The sequence below is a fragment of the Acomys russatus genome, chromosome 30 (assembly GCF_903995435.1).
Source record: "Acomys russatus chromosome 30, mAcoRus1.1, whole genome shotgun sequence".
Taxonomy (NCBI): domain Eukaryota; kingdom Metazoa; phylum Chordata; class Mammalia; order Rodentia; family Muridae; genus Acomys; species Acomys russatus.
The window spans coordinates 11,718,507-11,740,384 of NC_067166.1; positions in this window are offsets into that span (position 1 = coordinate 11,718,507).

Below are 21,878 nucleotides of genomic sequence, written 5' to 3' on the forward strand. Positions count from 1 at the left end.
ATGGGAGTTCATGTGGACAATGAACTCAAATCTATGTTAATCTCTTTCTTTTGACCTTTGTGGTAGCTGGTAGGAGTGTATGTTTGGCTTGGCTTCTCCCAATTTTATATTCTCTAAAGAGAAAGAGGGAGTTACACCGTGCAAGAAAAATCTCACTCTTTCTGAGTTTTCAACTCAGTGAAGGGCCTTTGAGAGAGTAACCCTTGTGGAGATCTGGGAGAGGGGGGCACATGAAGAATGGGGAAGAAAATCCACCAAAGGAGCTGACATTAAAGGTGGGTAATTTAACTTTAGAGCTGTGTGGCTTCACTGTGATGCATATGACCTGGGGTGTGAGACACTGAGGAATGACAGCCTGGTGAGGAGGCCTGACAGAGAGAAGCTGACTGATCGCAGCATTGCGGGGTAGAGGGCTGCTAGAAAAAAACACAATCACACTGGGGCCACACTTTATCACCTAGACCATCTGCTGGACTGTTTAGAAAGCAGAAGACCATTTGCTAAGTGACAAGCTGATGTCACTTTATTCTAATGTTTAACAAAGGAGGAACTCCGCCAAGCAGCACACAATAACAGCGGACTATTCTGTCACTTTACATCAAGCAATTTCCGTGATGTTTTGAGTCCCTTAAGTATTATCTTTGCATTATGTTTATACTTTGATAGCATCTGTAGAATAGGAAATGTGTCCCTAAATATTGGATGTCATTTTGAGGAAATTGTTTTTCATTAAAACCTACTGTAGACACTGCTTTGCCTGGATTTGTTTTAGCTGCCATGGGGATCCTTCAAAAGTCATCTCATCGCGCCTGCTCTTACCTTCCCGTGCACAAAGTCACTCAGACACCTGTGGTACACAGGTCATCCCACAGTGCTGACCATGACTTGGGCATCACATTGAAGCTGGACTGCCTGGAGTCCCAGACACACGCTCTGCATAATATGAAAGCAGAATTCAAGTCCTTAGAAATCCCACAGGCGTGCCTTAATCCGCTGCTGGAGAATATGTGTGCACGCTCAGCTAGAGGGTAGTGCTTTGAGGGAGGCCCGCTGTTCCTTAGCGCTCTGGTGGATATCGCACAGTGACGCCTACACAGATGAGACCCCTTTTGAGAGGTGCTCTGGCTCCACTTCCTCTACAGTTCACCATGGTCTTTGTCTCTGTGACACTTGTGAGTGACTTACAACTCCAGATTTACAAGCGTTTTGAGGATCAAGCAGGTGTTTTTTAATTGTATTGTGTGTGGAGGGGTGCACGTGACACAGCACTGGTGTGGAGGTCATAGAGCCATTTGAAGGAGTCGGTTCTCTTTTCCCACCAGGTTGGTTCTAGGAGTCAAACTCAAGATCATCAGGCAAAGCGGCAAGCACCCTTATGAGCTGAGCTAGCTTCTTGACCACAAACTGTTGTTGTTTTGTTTTCGTTTTTGTTTTTTTAACAAATGTTCAAGCTTGCTGTCTCTTTTATTCTCTTTTCTTAAAATGTGGATTTATAGTTATTGGTACAATTGTTAGATCATGTGAACATCAGCATAACGGACAAGCTGCTACTGCAGATAGCTAGTTAAATCTTATGCCACTTTGGGCTGCATTCATGGCTATGGGTGGTGCCCTCACCTTTATGCTGCCTTTTGGAGAAGTTAGTGCTGAGCCACACTGAACCTGAATGCCATAGCCAACAGCATCACTTTTTAATACCACATGAAAATATCAGTGTGGACCTAGAGAGACATACTCTGAAAAGGAGAGTCACCGGTTATAGACACAAGATACTCAGAGTCCATTCCCACAGAGTACAGTTCCCTCAAACTGAGAATCCGTGCAAAGGTCATTCATCTTCAAGATGCCCTATCCTGAGCTGTTGAGAGAACAGCTCCAGGAAGATGGACAGGCTATTGGCATACAATAAAAAAAAAAAAAAAAAAAAGCCTCCTTTTTTTGGTGACAGCCCTTCTCTGACTTAATCAACACCTTATACCTTTTCACCTTAAGCCTTCTACGACCTAGGCAAGCCAGAACCACAGCAGGCTGCAAACAGCTCTGCTAATACATCTCCTGTTCTACCAACTGTTCATAAGACTGTAAGTCCCTTGAGTTCAAGACAGTGTCTTCCCTGTGTTGAGACAGTACTGTAGCACCTGCCATATAGCAGATTCTTTAGAAGTGTTTGTACAAGCTAATGTCAACCCTCCATGCAAGAATTACATAACTGAGCATTGTGGCTAGTAATTATCCTGGTAGCTTTGATTAGTGTGTGTGTGTGTGTGTGTGTGTGTGTGTGTGTGTGTGTGTGTGTGTGTGTACACAAAACATTATCATGTCTATTTCAATTCAGCCAGTGTTTGTTATTTTGAAATGTTTCATCTTGGGCCCTGAGTTAAAATGTAACTAAATTCTTCTCTGGTCCTAAAGGCCACTCTCACGTGAAGACTGCACCATCCTGCCACACCAAATCCAGGAACATTATATTAACCAGTGAGACTTGAAAACAGCAAGCATGGGGAGAAAAGAGGAGGGGCACTGAGCTTCAGAGGCTATGCAAACCTATTCCAAGATGCCAGAATCCCAGAAATTGATTGGCACAGAGGAGAGGCTGGACAACCCTCCCTGGAGTACAGTGTTTGGCTGTGAGGCATGCCAGAGTGAAGGTTTCCATATCTCTCTGCTTGTGAAAACCTCACTACAGAGGTGACATCTTAGACAGTGGAGAAGCAAGGAAAAGTTGCTGGTAAGAAGAGATGCTCTGGGCTAATCCCTGCAGTCACTGGCCCTGGCGGTATGAACTGCAGGGCTGTCATCTGCCAGACTACGTCTCCAGGAGTCATAGGTGAGCTTAATGAGGAACTTTGTGAAAGCTCCCTTGCATAGTTTGCCAAGATAGAGAATCCTTACCCTGATGATAGCAATTAGCAATAAATGTTCCCTCCCATTCCTTTAAAAATTGTGTTTGAAGAAGCTGGTGCATGTTTCACACATTAGTTATCTCCAGAGAGAGAGCGAGACAGAGACAGAGACAGAGAGACAGACAGACAGACAGAGAAAGAAGAAGAACCTATCAGTGGAACTCAAAAGAAGACACCCATCAGAAACCATGGGCCTGGGATTGCCCATCCTATTCTGTTCTAACTCTGTTCCCATTCATTTTGAAGATCTTTTGTTTGCTCACTGTTTGGGGCTTCTTGTTTTTCCCTCCTGAATCCAGTACTTCCCTCCTAATAGCATTTTAATACCACTTTCCCTAGTCAGCCATGGCTCTCCCCTCCGCTAGAACATGGGAGGGAATTGGAGCACGGAAGAGTGTTATAGCTAAGTCAGGGGCATGCAAGCAACGCTAGGAAATTCCACTGGAGGACATGCCACTGGCTCAGAAGGCAGCTCGGTTTGTAGGAGAACTAATAGTTGTTTTATTGAGCCAGTGGCAGCAAACGTTTCCCTGTTCTTTTTCTACTTTGGAAGAGCTCAACTGGCAGCTTGACTCTGCTTGGGGGATCTCAAACCAGGAAGAACTCAAACCATGAGGCTAAGTGCAAAAGGCATCACGAGGGTGAGTAGGGTGCACCATGAGGGCAAGTAACAGCACCATGAGGGCGGCTATAAGCGCCATGGCTTATGTATTATTGTGTCTATGCTGTGACACAGCCAGGGGCTCGTTGTCAATGTACTGGTTATTTACTTCAGGTAGCACATGTGTTCACCTGTTTGACTCCTCCAGCCAGACCCCATCTTGCTTCTCTGGGATTAGCTACTGTGACTCTCATTTAAGCACGGGTCTTGTTGAAGAATTCTGATGAAGATGCTGCCCTGCATATTCCAAAGGGATTGGCTACTACTATCCAATCATAGTATTGCACGTGCTCTTACTTGCCACTTACTAATTCACATACATTGTAGGAGGACGGCAGTCCCAGAGTTAACTCCCTCTCCACCCACCTCCCTTGCTTCTCCTAGGTAAGTGGTCTTGGACATCAAATTTAGGCCCTGACATGTGAGTGAGAGTGGCAGAGTATAACAAAACCAATGGTATCGCCCATTTCTTCTGCACTCTATATACCAGCAGCAGACGAAACAACCCCCTGAATACATCAGGATATTCTGGAAGGCTTATCAAAACACAGATTGCCCCACTCTCCAAGTTCCAGATTCAGTGGATGTGGGCCAGATAAAAACGTTATATTTCCATCTAGTCCATGGGTCAACAGATGTCTTAGCCACAAAATCACAGGCCACAGTTTTTATGGGTTTTTTTTTGGGGGGGGGCAGGAGCTACAGTTTTGCCAGGGTCAGAAAAGAAGCAAAAGAATTGATGCCTCCAATAGCCTGATTCTCCATCGACAGCAATGTAGCACTGCCCACACAATATACTTAAGTAACGGTCAGCACTATGGGAGTGACGTCACCCAATGCCCATGCCTAACACTTGCTGCCAGTTGTCCATCAGCCCTCCAGTTCCCAGCATTCCTGTGCTGTGATGATCTCTAACCACAGTTGACAGCAAAAGATGAGTTGGCAAAAACCTGAGGCCACTCGTGTGTTTTAACTCCTGGTGCATTTGCTACCATTCCAGTAATATGGTAATTCCACACTTTTTAAATCCCAAATCATAGAAGTACAGTTTTAATTGAGAAGAAAAACTACAACAAAAAAAGAGCAATGGGCCTTACCCATAATCTTTGCCAGTTACCTGAGAAGGAAATAGCATATATTTAATCGTTTCTAGCTGGTTTCTTGGATTACCATGCAAAGGCATAATTACAAGGAGATGTAATCCCAACTCTTTTAAAGGCAGCTCTCCCTTAGCCACAGATTCTTTCCTCCTTGTCACTCAAGTACAGCTAACACAATTAGGTACCAATTGCTGCTCCCCACAGCTACTTCAATCCTTGCCTGGCTTCATCTGTCATTGGAGAGCTTGTCAAGCAATCTTATCTGAATTTGAGTGCCCCTCTCTTCACTTACACCCCTTCTGGGAGAAATTGAATTTTTTTCTGGAGCGGGTTTGTTGGTTATTTAGAAAGATAACAGGTAAGGCAGAGGCAATTGCACGTTTATCCCTGAACTTTAAAGGGACCATAGATTTGAAAAGAAAATATATCTTTTAATCCCTCTACAGCTATTCTTCCTTTTAATAAATAACTGACATTTGAGAGAAACCATCATTGAACATGCCTTCTGAGCCCCTTTGTAATTGTTACAAAGAACTTCTTGGAAGATGAGTCCCATTGTGAGTATTTAAGAAGGAGTCATATTTAGTCAAAATAGACAATTATGTTTATGTCTTCTTGAGCTTTATTTGCTTTGAGCACAACACAAAGCTGGAATGCATTTGTGCCAGAACCACAGGCACTTGCAGACCTCAAGCGCTCGTGTCGGAATCCATGTTGTAGGGAATACCAACTGGTGGCGTGCACCAGTGCATAGGAGAACGGTAGCCACCTCGAGAAAGTCTAGTTAGTCGGTTGCAAGAGAAAAATTCTGCCAGTAACAAAACTAACTCCAAACTAAGTAAGCAAGTAAAAGAGAGATACGAGTGATTCCTAAAGCAGTACAAATCTACCTCAAGAAAACAGTAAAAGCATTGATGCAAAAACCGTTCTCACCTCAAAAAAGAGAAGCGATAGTTATTGTGAAACCAAATATTTATGACCATGGCCCAAGAACACAGACTTAGGTCACTCCAAATTCTATGTTCTAATATAGATGGAATCTCATGAAGATTTTATAGTACCAAAAAGTCATAAATCAAGACATTTTTTTCAAACACATTGGTAGAGACAATAGGTAGGCAGTTAGAACTAAGTGGACAAATCTCTACTATAGCCCAAATGCTCTCAGATGCCATTTTTAGTGGGTTTTTTTGGGGGGGGGGTTGGTGTGAACTGATGTTTTGTTAACGCCTTACAAAAGGATTTAACTGTTAGTCACAGGATTCTAAGTAAGACACAGAGGTGGGCAAGAAATGGCTATGTGGAGAGCTAAATATAGCACAAAATAAATTGCAGTTAGACTTTGACCTGCACCATTCCAACCGCTCCATAACCATACAAGTTCTAGTCAGTCAGTCAGCTTTGCAGAAGGGTCAGTAAAGGGTGCAGACAATGATTATACAGTACAAAGACAAATTCATAATATTTCTAACTAGAGAGACTAAACAAGAGTGTTGAGTCTTTCTTTCCTTAATATATTTAAGTATATTTATGTGATTCTAATTTTTTAAAATGAGATTGGCCAAGTAGAGGTTCTCAGAAGAGAGAGGTTTTCACACACACATACACATACACACACATACACACACACACACACACACACACACACACACACACACACACACAGTGTATTGATGCGTACCGATAGCCTTAGGGGCAAGAGGATCAGAAGGTCAAGGCCATCCTGGGCTACAGAATAAGAGTCTGTATTTTAAAATGATATAGATAACAACAAATGGTTATTTTTTTTTAAGCACAAGAGTGATTTCAGAGAAATAGCTTAGAGTTTCTGAAAATGGCGGACAAGCTTATGTATTACCAACCATTTTAGTGACATCACAACAATAGAGATCACAGGGCTGACATTAGGCACAGACAGAAGGATGGAATAGTACAGAGAACTCTACACAAGACCAATAGGGTAAATTTTTAACAATGGTATGTGAAATTTCAGTTAAAAAAAAAAATAAAGTTTTCTTCAAATAACAATGTCAGAATAAATTTCAGTTATGAGATCATTAAAAAGAAAATCTATGTGAGTACTTGTCTGATAGATGTAACTTTCAGTGTAACATATAAAAATAAAAATTGTTGGCTGGAAAGATGGCTCACGGTTAAGAGCATATACAGCTCTAGTACAAAACCAGAATTCAGTTTCCATCACCCACATTGCGTTGCTGAGAACCTCTTATAACTCAAGCTCAAGGGGATGTGAGGCCCTCTTCTGGTGTCTAAAGGTAGCTACACAAAATGGCATACACCCACAGTGGTGCACGCGCGCGCACGCACGCACGCACGCACGCACACACACACACACACACACACACACACACACAAATAAATAAGTAAAATAATAATTTAAGGTTATTTCTCACTCCCAAGCCATGGTACCTAAGATTCAGCTTTGTTTTCTAATAAGGCATCAAGATCCAAGAACCCACAAGTCTCTTGATAAAATGAAAGTCATCAGTAGTTACAGGCACAACCCGTGGCAATACTGCCTATAAACGCACAAAGTATTTTAATCTTGATTTGCAAACAGTAACCGCTCTATGATCCTCCCCATACCCAGGGCACTCACAACAACCTCTCCGCAAGATCACTCCTGGCCACTCCAACACTCAGCAGCTGAAAGGTAGCACTTGACATAGAAAGAACCATCCAATGTGAGGCTTTATCACATCTTTTTCAATTTATCAGCATCTGCACCAAGAGAAATAGAGTGTGTAGAGTCACCACAAACTGGACTGCTGTCAAGGTCTGGTTGTTATAGGAACAGCGAGGTTGAAACAGAAGCCTTTGAGCATGAGTGAAGGCCAATCCACTTTGATGGGAACAAAGAGGCAGAGCAGGCCTCTGTCTGCTGACTACCGGGAGTCACTTGACACTGAAAAAGCAACCAGGCAGCTTCCAGCCTCTAAAGGAAGCCAGCAGCAAATTGAAAAGATGAGAAAATGGGCTGTGGACGGATCCTGAGATTAGGCCTCTGGGTTCCACCAATGGCTAAGCAGGTATCTGGGATGATTTCGTCTTACTTTCAGAAAACAAGAGTGGCACTACATCGAGAGGAGACCAGTCTTCCATGAAGATGGCATGAAACGGGGAGTACACAGAGGTTGGACTGTTGTTGGTCCACCCAGCCAACTCCTGCCCTCAGTTTGGTGAGAGGAAGAGAAGGGAAAAGGACATCAGAAACAGGCATGAGGAATGTAAAACGTGTGACTTGCTTTGTACAAGCTATGTTTGCACATGGAAAAATGCACACACACACCCCCAAAAACAACTAGCACCTCACTGAGTAGCACCAAGGAGGATGTCTTGTGCTGTTCTGCTTATTTGTATCTTGAGAATTCAGTAGGTTTGTTGTTGTTGTTATTGTTTTTGTTGCTCCTAAAGTTAGGGACAAGCATGTCTTTAATACAGAGTTTGAAAAGTTGGGCTTTTAAGTCATAGCACTTTCTTTTTTTTTTTAGACTTCCTTCGGTGTTAAAAGAGAAAGGTTCTAATAATGACATTTTGTGCCAAGAGTCATTAGAACAAAGTACCCGCCTGAAGCAAAATTTTATAGCCAAGTTATGAACCTGCAAACAGAACCTTAACCACCGTGATAGGAGCTGACTGTAGTAATAAAAAATGAATTTGTTAAATAAAATATGTTTATAATTCACCGGGCTCGGAATCAGGGAGGTGGAAAGAAACCCCCAGTGAGTCGTTATGATTTTGCAAAATAGTCAAAAGAGCACTTCGCTCTGTAGGCAGGTGGAGGAGTCGGGGCCCTGTTGTCATTATTACAGTGTGTGATTTCATTTATTCATGGGGTGCCAGGGATATGGGCCCCTCTGAGCCGCTAAAACACAGTGGACAAAAGCAAGGGAGTGAAATGAAATCCTGGCCTTAAAGAAAGTGCAGTAGAAATGTGTGAGCGGGTCTAGTTTGGCTGATGACAGGAAACATTGGAAGAACGTTAATGCAATGAGCCCGTTCGGATCCTGGTGGGTTTAGGCAATGATTTTGAAGGAAGAAAGGAAAGAAAAGATACGGACTCACTTGGACGTTATTCAAGGCAACATGAAAAAATACAAGCCTCATCAGGAAGAGAGACTCTTGCCGGAGTGTAAGGATAAGATGTAATAAAGCAAAGAATTAAGGCCGGATGTTGCAGGGCATAGGACTCAGAAGCTCCTTTGCTGTGGGAAAAAGAAAATCTCACCTCGTGGAGGAAAAAAAAAAAAAAAGTTGTGCCTTTCTCACAAATAATTGGCCCATGTAATTAGTAAGAAATATGAATCAGACCCAAGGACTCGAGCCATAGAGGAGTAAATCAAAATTTAGAGAAGTGTGCGTCCCAGAACTAGCTTAGCCTTTTGTAGTCTCAGCATGTTTCCTGCCAGAGCAGGTATAAAAGGAAAGTGAAAATAATGGGCAATTTTCTCACCCTCCCGCCACGTTTTATGTTGAAGCCTTAATTCCCATCACCTCAGAAAGTATTTGCAAAGAAAGCCTTCAACGAGGTGAGTTAGTTAAGATAAAAGCCCTTAGGTGGGTCTTGGGGTGTCCTTGGGAGAGGAGAAGACAAGGCAGAAACATCAGGAGACAAGACTTATGCCGGGACGCAGCAAGGATGCTTCTCCAAATGCCAAGGAGAGCGCCTTAGCAGAGACTAACCCTTCTGACACCTTGATCTTTCACTGCCATATAAAAAGATACATTTCTGTTTTTCAAGCTGCCCAGAACGTGGCATTTTGTTACAGCTTCAGACTGAGAGGGAGAGGGGATGAGAGAGAGCAAGGGGTTCGGGGTAGGCTCACTTTGGACTTAGAAAAGACTCGGAAACCAAGTTCTCTGCCCGCGATGGCTAATCTTGGTTGTCACCCTGACTGCATCTGGAATCATCTGAAGCACAGATTTCCAGGTATTCCTGCGAGCGCTCTTCTTGATGAGATTACTTGAAGGAGGAAGACCTAAGCTAAATATGAGTGGTAGCAGCCTTCAGAAGCAGACATGGCCGGAGGGAGGTTTGCCTTGGCTGCTGGCTCTTGTTCTAGAACGTTCATCTATCCTGTTGCTGCAGCATTCCTTCAGCAGTATTAGAGCCAGCTTCTTCAGGATTCCAATACAAACCAAGACCAGCAGCTGTCCGGGAACACTCTAGCCTTTGGCACCAGACTGGGACTGATCAGACATCCAGCCTTGTGGACTGAGAAACTACTAAATTCTTGGCCTTTCCAGTGTGAAACAGCCATTATTGGACTACCCAGACCATATCCTGTAAGTCAATCTAACAAGTCATAAATAAATTATAGGTATGATATATAGATATATATATACATATTTCATTCTGTGGGTTCTTTTCCTTTAGAGAACCCTGATTTATATAATGACTTAGAAACATTTTATAGAACCAGGGTATCTTGATTGAGGATCCCAGATTGTCTTTTTTTTTTTTTTCCCCCACCTTCACGGTCTTTACCTCAGTCTAGACTTCACCAGGCAGATTGGCAGCTTCTTCCTCTCTGCGTCTCCCCTATGCTCCTGTGGTAACTAGAGTGGTCTCTCTGAACCCTAGGTGTTCTAGTTTTCTGTCTGGCACTATGAGAGAATGCTCTGATAGAGAGCAACTTGGCGAGAAAGTGTTTGCCTGGCTTACTTTTACAGGTCACAGTGCATTACTCCTATGCCCAGACATGATCATCTCAGGCTCCCAAGGATGGCTGAGTTTAGCTGTCCATCAACCCCTCTTAGCAGGTTGGACTCTCCACCCTGCCTTGCACCTCACTCTGTATCCTATTGCCTTCCTGGCCATTAGATGCCCTTTAAAGGTCATTTTTGTGACTTGGTTCTGAATTAATGACTGAATTTCCCCCACCTTGAGCATTCGTGTTATAACTGAGATTCTTATAGTCAGTGTGCTAGACAAAGACACAGCTCAAGTTTGTCTCACGCTTTGTAAATAGAAACGGCGGCATCATCACTAGGTGTGTTTTGGAAAGGTTACGCTCACACTGCTTCAGGTTTCACCAGACGTGCATTCATCTGACCAGCCCATCGTATCCATGTAGCGGAGTGATAAATAGAAGTAGAGAAAATGAGACAATGAGTGCCTTAGCCAGTGTCACACTGAGAAGAGACACCAGAACCGCAGCAACCCTTCATTGGCTTCAGAGGCTTCGTCCATTATCAGCATGGTGAGAAGCATGGCGGCACAACAGACAGACATGGCGCTGGGGAAACTGAGAGTTCTACATGCAGACCTACAAACAGGAGGAAGGAAGGAGACACTGGGCCAAGCTTGAGCATTTGAAACCCCAAAGCCCATCTCCGGTGACACACCTCCTCTAAGACCACACCTACTCCAACAAGGCCACACCTCCCAACCCTTGTCTAGTAGCACCACGCCCTAATGACCAAGCATTCAAATATATGAGCCAATAGGGGCCATTACTATTCACACCACCGCAATGAGCTAATACAGTATGTATTATCTCGGGGTGGGAGGAAGGGGGTGATCTCATTCAAACCACCACACTCATCTGAATGGAAAAAAGAAAGTCAAGGGAGGACAGGACTGCTTCTAGGTGTGGTGGAGGAGAGAGCCGATTGTCGATAAATGGGAGAGCACAGATAGAGGTTTCTACATGAGTCCAGAGGCAGAGTAAAGAGGAGGCAGATTGAGCAGGGTCAAGTGAGGGGAGAGTGGGAGGGAGAGCCAGAGAGGAGCCACCACCAAAGGAGGGTGGCCTGGGCCTGAAGACCAAAAGGGGTTAAAAAGACCTGCATAGCCAAAAATGGCTGAATTCTAAAGGGAAGAGCAGCTGGCGAGAAAGGCAATCTAGCTCCTGGGATGGAGAGTTCCCAAGGATGCTGGGAGAACCTGGTGGCCAGAGTCAGCTTCAATGTGTTAACAGGCACCTCAGCCTTTGTCCCACGTTTGAGACCTAACATCAGCCTCACCCCAAAACCTTTGAGGCCACAGAACACAAGGAGATGAGGGTCCCTGGAGCCACCTAGGAAACAGGAGTGCTGCTAATAGCCTTGAAAATCCAGGAGGAAAGGAAGGAGAGGCAGAGTTAGCCCCTGGAATGGGTGTTCCTAGGAGTGGTCTAGATGCTAGGCCAGGCTAACAATATCCTATGCACCTCAGGAAAAAAAGAAGGCAGAGGTAGAAGTGTCCATTAGCTGAAAAGGGTTTGACTCTAACCAAAACTCCAAGGCATGGAAAGGTGAGGTGGCTCACGGAAGATAGAAATAAATGCTTGCAAAGTGGGAAGGCGAGCAGTGGAGTCTGAAGCCAGGCTTTGGCTCCAGGATGCAGCTACTGGAGGTCCCGACTTCTCACTGCTGGTGAGATGTGCTCACATTGGATTGTAGGCTCATACTTTTTCACTGGAGATGTTGAGTCCTTACTTGGCCTTCTTGTACGTTAGACCTTTTAGAAAGCTCCAGCAGGCACTTCCCACAGGAAAGAATTTTCCCTTTGCAGGTCTAGACTCTTGCAAGTGGAATGTCACCAGTTAGAATAGGCAGGTGGCGAATCTCAGCAATTAGTGGAAATCAGGACTCACAGCCTCGAAAATAATTAATGTTGTCTCCTAATCCATTTTCTCTGGGGGAAGCTTTGCATATTGCTTAAAAGAAATGTCATCTACACCTCACTGTTTCCAGAACCTGACTGTGAAGAACAGCATGCTTCCTTCAGAGCACTGCAAAAGCATCATTTAAGGGGCCTTTCCTTGGCTTCCCAGCCAAGCCCACACATTTCCTGGCAGACATGGCACCAGATCTAGCAACGTAAGGTAAAATCGCCAGGGATGGTCAAGGGTGTGACTGCAAGATGACAAGAGCCTTCCCGGCTTCCATCACCATTGTCCTCCCACTGCCAGCAGGTAGCTCAAGGACAGCGATGGGGACCAACAGCAGATGAGACATGTTCTTCAACAAAAAGGAAGGTGCAGCTTAGGCCGTCAGCTCCCACAGAATGCTCCGCCCAATGCTCTTCCTCAGTAGACAACTGAAGATTCCTGGAATGAGGGTCTGGCATTCTGGGACAATCTCCAAGCATACTTTCCCTTACTGTCTATTTAGAGCTTCATCCATCCACTGAGAATGTAGCACCTGTGCAATGCACACCTACCAGAAATAGCAAAGTTGAAAGGCAGATTCCTATACTTCCTCAGAATACTCACAAGCCTAATGGCACTGGACATTCTCTCACAGTGACCATCAAAAATGGCCAATTCAGCACTGTCCTCTTTGGATGTGGCCTGCCTGCCACTGACCCCACCCTACAATCCTCTAGGGCTGCCTCCTTTACTTGTGTCACCCACTGGGCCCTCCAGGTGTTGAGTTTGCAAGCCCTGGTCTAAATCAAGTTTGGCCTTTGCCGTTTCAAAAGAAGCTATATTTGATGTGGCTCTGAACAAAAGCCCTGTACTTAAAGCCTTGCAAGTCATCTTTTCACAAATCCACTCCTCTAAACGCCAGCCCTGAGAATCCTGAATGATTTCCCAGAGTACTTCTTCCTCCTGAATAGGTGTCTCTAAGCACCTTTAGAAACTGTAAATCAGTAGCACACAAAGGCCACATGAAAGTCACTTCAATGAATATAAAAATAAAACAAAATTGTAACATGTGAAAATGTCAAACCCTCATTAAAATACTAGAAATGTCATTGAATAAAAGCAGCTTGGAGATTCGCACAGTTAAAGCCGATACTGAGGAACCACATGCACAGATTTTTAACACATAATCAAGAAGGGGAAAAAAAAAAAAAAACCTGAACTGGGAACTGTAAGGAAAGTGATTTTTGCCATATGTACCCCCAAAATGTCGTAAATAAACAATGAGCAGAGACATGTTTTTATTCTTTGCATACAGCAGCAGGTCCCCAGAGCTCTCCTGCAAGTCGACAGTTTGTATTATATGCAGGAAAAGAACTCACTTCATTAAGCATCAAAAGAAAAACCTTCCACAAATGTCTGCTCTAATAGAAATCAGCTTTACTACTAATTTAGAGTAAGGAGCAATAGCTTCTTATTAAACTATTTACGAACCGCGTTTTATACATCGGAATATATCATCATAAATCAAGCACAGACTATTGTTTTAGCCTCAGATAGACTATATTAGAGAACCTCAATAGAGATTCTTAAATGCCCTTCCTGCCAATTGTACCCATAATTCCTTGCAGTGCAACTTAATTTTCATGCTGGGTCTTCCATAAAAGTTCTACCTTGACTAGCTCAAATAACACTGTTAAGAAATTTAAATGAAAAAAATCATGGCAAGGGGGAAAATTAATAGGAAGAGTCAAGAGACTCCTGGCACATCCTCAAGTAAGAACAAAAAGTATATGGAAAGTCAATAAAGAAGTGAGACCGAAAAGCAAGTTCCTACATTTAAGTTACATAGCTAATGAATACCCACCAGCAGGGGCTCCTGGCTTGAATTAACACAACAGAATTATGAATGGATATAGATAGATAGATAGATAGATAGATAGATAGATAGATAGATAGATAGAACTAGAGATAGAGATACACACACATCTGTACCTGAAGAGCTAGTAGGAGGTATTTGAAACCAAATGGTTACTTATAATTGGACAACACTGCTATAATCTTTCCAGGTGGTCCAACTTAATGGATAAGAGCATGGGCTTTGGAATTGAACATTGTAGTGATACAATCTAGTCAATCTTCCTGCCTTTGTTTCCCTAGCTATACATTGAAAGCAGCAGTTTGGAGGATAGCATGATACTCAATGGTTAAGAGCACTTGCTGCTCTCGCAGTGGAATATGTTCAGTTCCCAACACCCAAATCAAGCAGCTTACACCCATCTGTAGTTCCAGGTCAAGACAACACTGCTCCCTCTTCTGGCCTCCATGGACACTGCAGTCGTGTGAACACACACACACACATACACACACACACACACACACACACACACACACACACACACACACACACATATACACCGACAGATACATACATATACACATAATTTAAAATAAAAATAATAATTTGAAAGCATACTGTATACAGGACATGGAAGTTTGGGGACTATAAGAATTAAGAGGTACAATGCATGTAGGGAAATGTGGCTGTGCTACCATCCTCCATGTGGGACCAAGGCAAAAGTCAAAACAAATACTGTCAGTTGACAATTCTCTATAAAATAAGAAACTTTCCATAGAACCAAGTCATAAAACAAAAATTCAAAGCTCTTGAGCAAAGAAAAAGAGGTTTTAATTTAATCATTTTATATTTATTTTAAACTTTATTATAAAAAATTGTAAATAAAAAATTGCTCACTAAAATTAATCAGACCCAAAGACTATATACAACTCAGCAAACCTCTACACAGTTAAAGTAGCCATCAGGAACTAAAGCTGTGGACCTTCACACTGGGTTTTATAGTTTCACTATTAAATATATTTCTATTCACTTATGTACCACCCAAAATGAAAAATCCAAGACAAAGTAAGAACTGGAAAAGCAATTAGCTTTATATTCTCTTTTATAACCCATGTCCACTACCTGTGCTCAGTCTTCTCTCATCCTCTAATATTTGGCCTTTCTTGTTGTCTTTTCTACATGTTGTACTGTACTCACATGTATATTTATTTACATATATAAATATACTATTGGCTAGATACCACATATGAGGAAGAACAGTTTTTTTCTTTCTTTCTAAAACTATGTAACATCACTTAATTTTAATACATGCTAAGTCCACTTATTTTTCTGCAAATTTTGTGATCACATTCTTCTTCAGAGATGAATAGCATTTAGGGTGTGTGTGTGTGTGTGTGTCTGTGTGTGTACACATATATGTGTCAAATATTCATTATCAATTATCATCTGTTAGTAGATAACCAGGTTGATCCTGAGTCCTTGCTCTAATGAATAAAACAACAATAAACATAAGAGTGCAAATATCTCTGGTAAGGTGTGGAGTTCTTTGGGTAAATGTATGTCCAGGAGTGAAATAGCTGGGTATATGGTAGTTCTCTTTTTTAATTTTTGAGAAGTCTCCAAAATGCTTTCCACAATGGATGCATTACTTTGCACCCTCCACAAGCATGAATAAATGTTCACTTCTCACTATAACCTCTCCAACATTTCTTCTCAGGTTCATTAATAATAGACATAGAATTTATTTTTTAAAATCTAATGAAATGGACCTTATCTAAAAGAATTGGGCCAGGATAGAATCAAAGATATCAAAATGTTTTTCAACTGGAGTGATTATTTAAATTTGGTCTCTGGAAGAGAAATAAAATTGAAAAAGAAGCAAATTAACTATCTGTAATGCAAATAACATGTTTTCACACATGAACCTCCAGTATTTAGGACTGTGTGCACAAGACCTGAACAAGATCAGGCTAGCCAAATGCCAGCATCTATGGGGAGTGGCTCCTGAAACCCATCCCTGTCCAAGGAGCAACCAGCAATCATTGGATGCTGGGGGATAGAGTATTAGTTTTCTGCAGTGATGTAGCCCCCAAGAAGCTACATATGCCTCAGTAAATGGTGCTACACCCATCACACACAAGCATCACCAAGTGATCTCATCGAGATAAAAACAAAATATTAAACTCAAAAAAAAAATCAATAGTCCTTCTTTATACAAATGATAAGCAGGCTGAGAAAGAAATTAGGGAAACAACAGCCTTCACAATAGCCACAAATAATATAAAGCATCTTGGTGTAAGTCTAATCAAGCAAGTGAAAGACATGTATGACAAGAACTACAAGTCTTTGAAAAAAAGAAATTGGAAAAGATATTAGAAGATTGAAAGATCTCCCATGCTCATGGATCATTAGGGTTAGTATAGTAAAAATAGCCATATAACCAAAAGCAATCTCTAGATTCAATGTAATTCCCATCAAAATTCCAACACAATTCTTTAACAGACCTTGAAAGCGCAATTCTCAACTTCATATGAAAAAAAAAAGTTTATTAAATAGGAAAAACAATCCTGGACAATAAAAGAACTTCTGGAGATACCTCCATTCCTGACTTCAGGCCATACTACAGAGCTATAGTAATAAAAACTGAATATTGGCATAAAAATATATACACAGACGGTGAAGATGAGGGTCAGCTAACGTGCAAGTCAGGCAACAGACAAGAACTAGGAGGGAGGCAAAACAAGTGTTGGAAGTCCCTAGGTCACGAATCAGGGCATTCTGAGCAGAGTAGGCAGCTCAAAGCGGTTGAGTAAGCGAGAAGATGAATGGACGAGTGATGAGTCGATGGCTGTGCATAGATGAATGGAAGACAGGAAGGGTCACAGACAGACAGTGGCGCAGCATGTATAAAAGGAAGCTAAGGGAGGGAGGAACGGGCTTGGGTAGAAAGGTCATCTCAGCCTCCCCGATGCTGTAAGACACCTTCTGGAGACTGAAGGTAGTGAGAGAGTGCAGCTAGCTAGAGAAAGGCCACTGTGAGTGTCCAAGCGGCCCCCTTTCTGGCTTCAGCGAGGAGTACTGAGTGAGAGAACAAGCCATTGTGTATGACCTATGCAGCCTTCTTTCCGGTTCCTCCGCTCTTTTCTCAGGTGCTGTTTTATTCCCGTGTCTCCAGGCACACTTCAGTAATATGACTTCCCATGTTTCAGGCTTGATCTCCCAGGAATTGTATTACACCCTTTGGACTTCTCCAGGGTCAGACTTCTCTAGGGCCTGTCTTTCTGACCCTTGTACAGGACAAATGCTGTAGAGCAAGGAAAGGGCATAGAAGGACATCCGTTGTGTCTCTGCAGAGTGAGGCTGAGCTCCGTTGCAAGGACAGCATGGGGATAGTATGTCAAGGAAATGGGGCTATGCCTCCTGGTTTTGTGTCTTTCATAACCCTCACCCAAGTTTTCCATAGAAAGACACAGAGGATCGATGGCGCCCCCAAGATGTCCCGTTAGCACAGAAGTACTCAAGGTGCTGCAAGCTTGCTAAAAATCCATGAGGTCATACCCATCCTGGGAAGTAGCTCTCAGCTGATGAGTGCCTGGGACAGAAGAACAAAGGCACAAACTTTCTGTCTCAATTTAGGCCAACTTGTGAAGACCATGCCAGCTCCACAGTGTTCTGCAGCATTGGCTGTTCTTCTGTTGCAGTGACATTCACTGAAGCTTCTCTCCCCACCCACCCTAACTGAAGAAATACTACAATTTTCATCTCAAAGGCTTGCTTCCATGTCACCCAACCCACAACAACAAACACCACTTATGCATGTCATATGACTTACCTTTGGCACAAAACATAAATAACCTCCTATAGTTTGAATAAGTGTCTACAAAAGTCTTATATATCAAAGGCATGGTCACCAGCCAATGATGCCCCTAGGAGGAGGTAGAAGCTAGGACCTGGCACCTTGCTGGAGGAAGTTAGGCTGTTGATGGTGTACTCTTGAAGAAGTTACTAGAACAGCAGTCCATCCCCATCTCTCTTTGCTTCCTGGGCGCCATGAAGGGGTCAGCTTCTTTCACCAGATACAGCCCCCAAATGCCCAAATGACCACAGACTGAAATGAAAACTAAAATAAACCCTTCCTCAGAGCTGGAGAGATTACTCAGTGGTTAAGAGCACTTGCTGCTCTTGTAGAAGACACAGCACCCACATCAGGCAGCTCAAAAACACCTGTCACTCCAGGTCTGGGAGATTTGATTACCTCTTCTGGCCTACACGGGTACTGTACTCATATGCACACATGTACACATGATTTAAAATAATTAAAAAATAAAGCAAAATAAACCCTCACTGTAAGTTGATTACCTCAGGTATTTTATCACACTGACATAAAATAATCACACCAGCCGGTTATCCTTCATTCACCAGCCACTGGCCACTACACACACACACACACACACACACACACACACACACACACACCAAACAAACAAACAAACAAACAAGCAAACAAAAAACCAAAGTTATCCCTTTCCCCCCATGGACAAGAATAGACAACAAAACCAGGGCAAAGTTGCTACCTAAAAATATTTTACGATTTCTCATGTTGCTATGTAATTGGGATGGTCTCTCATTAAATATAGAATAGCGTAATCTTACTGAATCCAGACAATTTCAGGAATATTATTCCCTCAAAAACTCAGCATGCGAACTTTATGTAAAGCAGTGGCTAGCTGGGATTTAATGGCTATCTTGGGGCTTGGTAAAACTGTGTGGTATTATTTGTATGGTTTTGTCCAGGAATAATTGTTTCATTCATATTGAACACTGGGAAGGCTGGAGGAATTAAATAATTTATACTGAATTAAGTTAAATAATCTAGCCAGCACACCTAATGAATCATGAACTGCATCCTGATTGGTAGAGATGAGGCATGAGTCCCTGGAGAATAGCTGCTTCCTCTATATAACCACCCAGGCACACTACAGAGAAATTCGCAAGTTGGCCAATGTAGTTGCAGAAAGATGAACTGAATACATGAGACAGATATGGAATCCTCCAGAGCATGAGCTGACCAGCGCAGACTTGATGGTGAATACTAAACGATTATTAAGGAAACAATTTAAAGTTAACCCTCAAATTTATTAAATCAATGTAAGTTTTGTTGCCTGAGAAATTAAGCGCGTTCTTCACTGTAGGGTTGCTAATGATAGTTAGAAAAAGCGTGCCTCTAAGGCAAGTGCAAGAATGTTAGTCAGCTTTTCTAAAAACGCTGACCATCTATAAAAGATAAAAGATGCCGTCATGAGGAAGAGCTGGGAGATGTCTGTGAAACCTGTACGTGAAGTCCCCATCTATTTACGGTGGCCATTTTAGTAGGTCACTCAAAGAAATCACATAAAAATAAAGAAGGAATGAAAAAGAATAGTGAGGCAATTAACACGTTCTCTATAAACAAGTCATTCATAGTTTGCATGAGTTCTGTGTGGTGTGAAAATAGAGATTTGACTGTTGACATTGCTTTGAGGGATTGCAAGCTTTTCAGGTTTTTTTTTTTTTTCTTGAGGGTTGTTTCTTCCTAGGAGAATAGTCACAGCTAAATGTGAGGCTAGATAGTCCAAGTCTCCCTTCCTTAGCAACAGAACCTGCCCCCTGGAGAAAAGTGCTCACCTTCTCATGTCTTTCTTCGTCTTGCTCCCGTGGAATTGAAATTATAAATAAAATATTTATTCATCCCCATGTCTATTACGTGGATATATAATCTTGAACAAGGCTTTAGGCTAGTAAAAATAACGAACATATTTTCTAATCCATGTTTTTTTTTTTCTCAAATCATAATGCTGTAAATTTTAGCATCAAATCGTGCTTCCTAAATAGTGTCATGGTCAACACTTTAGGCTATCTTTAAGAAAAGATGTTGCCTAGCTTTTCTTTTCTTTGATAGGAAACTCCACCTACCTCTTTGCCATTTATCCACAGAATGAGCACAATCATCCCTCCAAATGTCCAGCTCACAACACCCGCGATTAAGTACATCTTCGTCTGGTTTTGGCACTCTGCTTCCTAATTTCAAAGAGAAGATACATTTATCAGAAGTTAGATATGACAAATAGATATATTGCCACAGGGGAACAAAAACTGAGGATGCTTCTGAAAACTCCACTTAAGAAACCAGAAAAGCATTTGACACTATTTACTCAGAAATGCATTCCGATAATGTCAGTAATACTACAAACTCAAAGACTTGACGGTACCTACAGATCCGGGAATTCTTATAATTAGCAGGGTCATGAGGACAGGGAAAATAAGCCCATCTCACATAAATGCAAAAAAAAAAATGCAGCAATGATTTGAAAAGATATTTTTCTCCTTAGTCTTTCATTCGTGTATTCTGACACATTTCTGAGGTTGTCATGCTTACATCTAAACAGAAGTGCCACTTCCCACGAGGTCTGGGACTTAGGGCATGTTGTATCTGGCCACTTTATTCAAATATTGACATGAAACCCATCATGACTCAATATCACATCCGGTGTTTATTGGTTTGTTTTATGAGCTCTCAGTCCTTCCACATAAGCATCTTGAAGGCATACGCTATATCTTTTGTTTTTAGCTCCATCCCAAATACCACTAATACGTCCAGTATACACTAAAATATCTAATGAGTATAAGCGAATGAACCTTCTGGAGCCTCAATTAAAATACTAGGCATCTCTATTTATATACCAGGAGAAATCTGGACTTATGGGCAACAACAACAGGCAAAGATTATCTGGGGTTTTTTTGCTGGGAACTTGGGAGCCTTGAGACTATTGACAAGCTCTCTCAGAAGGATCATGACAAGAATCACATTGTTGTTATTATTGATTTAAATTGATTATAATCTCTCTCAGAAGTTTGTAAGAAAAGGAAGAGAGTAGATTTCATTCAATCATTCTTCTCTTCACAGTGGCAAAGAAAATAGTCAAAGGGACCTATGTCTGCGGTGTGGCCTTGGATAATGAACATGTGTAAACACGGATAGCCCTCTTCATACAAAAAGTCTCAAAAATGCTTGTGCTTAGCCAGAACATTGTCACTCCATCCCGCAGAAAAGATAACTCAAAGTCTATTCCCATCGCTGAATTCTGCTCTCGGGTCCCACACTCCTAGACAGTGGAATGTACCATCTACACCATCCATCCAGAAGAGGATTTCATGTGAACTGAATGGTGGGTTGTGTATCTCTAAGATACGCAATATAAAAAGATGGTGAAGGACAATAATGACAATAAAACTCACGTCTTGGGGAAATATATTATTGTAAACCAAAATAGGTTGTCACTAATTTATAGTAAGATTGAATCCTTCAAGGACTCTTTGCCTGGGCAATAAAGTCAGTACCTAGGTTACCTAATCTTAACGCCCCATATTTTCCAAGAGCCACTCTCTTGGCCCACGCCTCCAGTGGACACATTAATGATAGACATGAAAGAGATTATTCATTTCAACATCTAAAAGCTTCTACCGCCCCTTCCCTGTCTTAGCTCTCCTCATCTTCTTCCTTCTCCTGCTCCTCCTCTTCTGCTCCCATTCCTTCTATTTGTGGTCCTGTGCTTCAGATTCATAGCTGCGACACTGACCACAAGGAAAAGGTGGAGGAAGTTGAGTATACACCACATCTTAGGCCATTTGTGAGCATGTCTTTGTCAGTGTTGTTTGACACGACATGGGTGTTTGAAGAATGCTACCTGCAGGAATGTGGCCAAGTTAGGATCAGAGCATGAG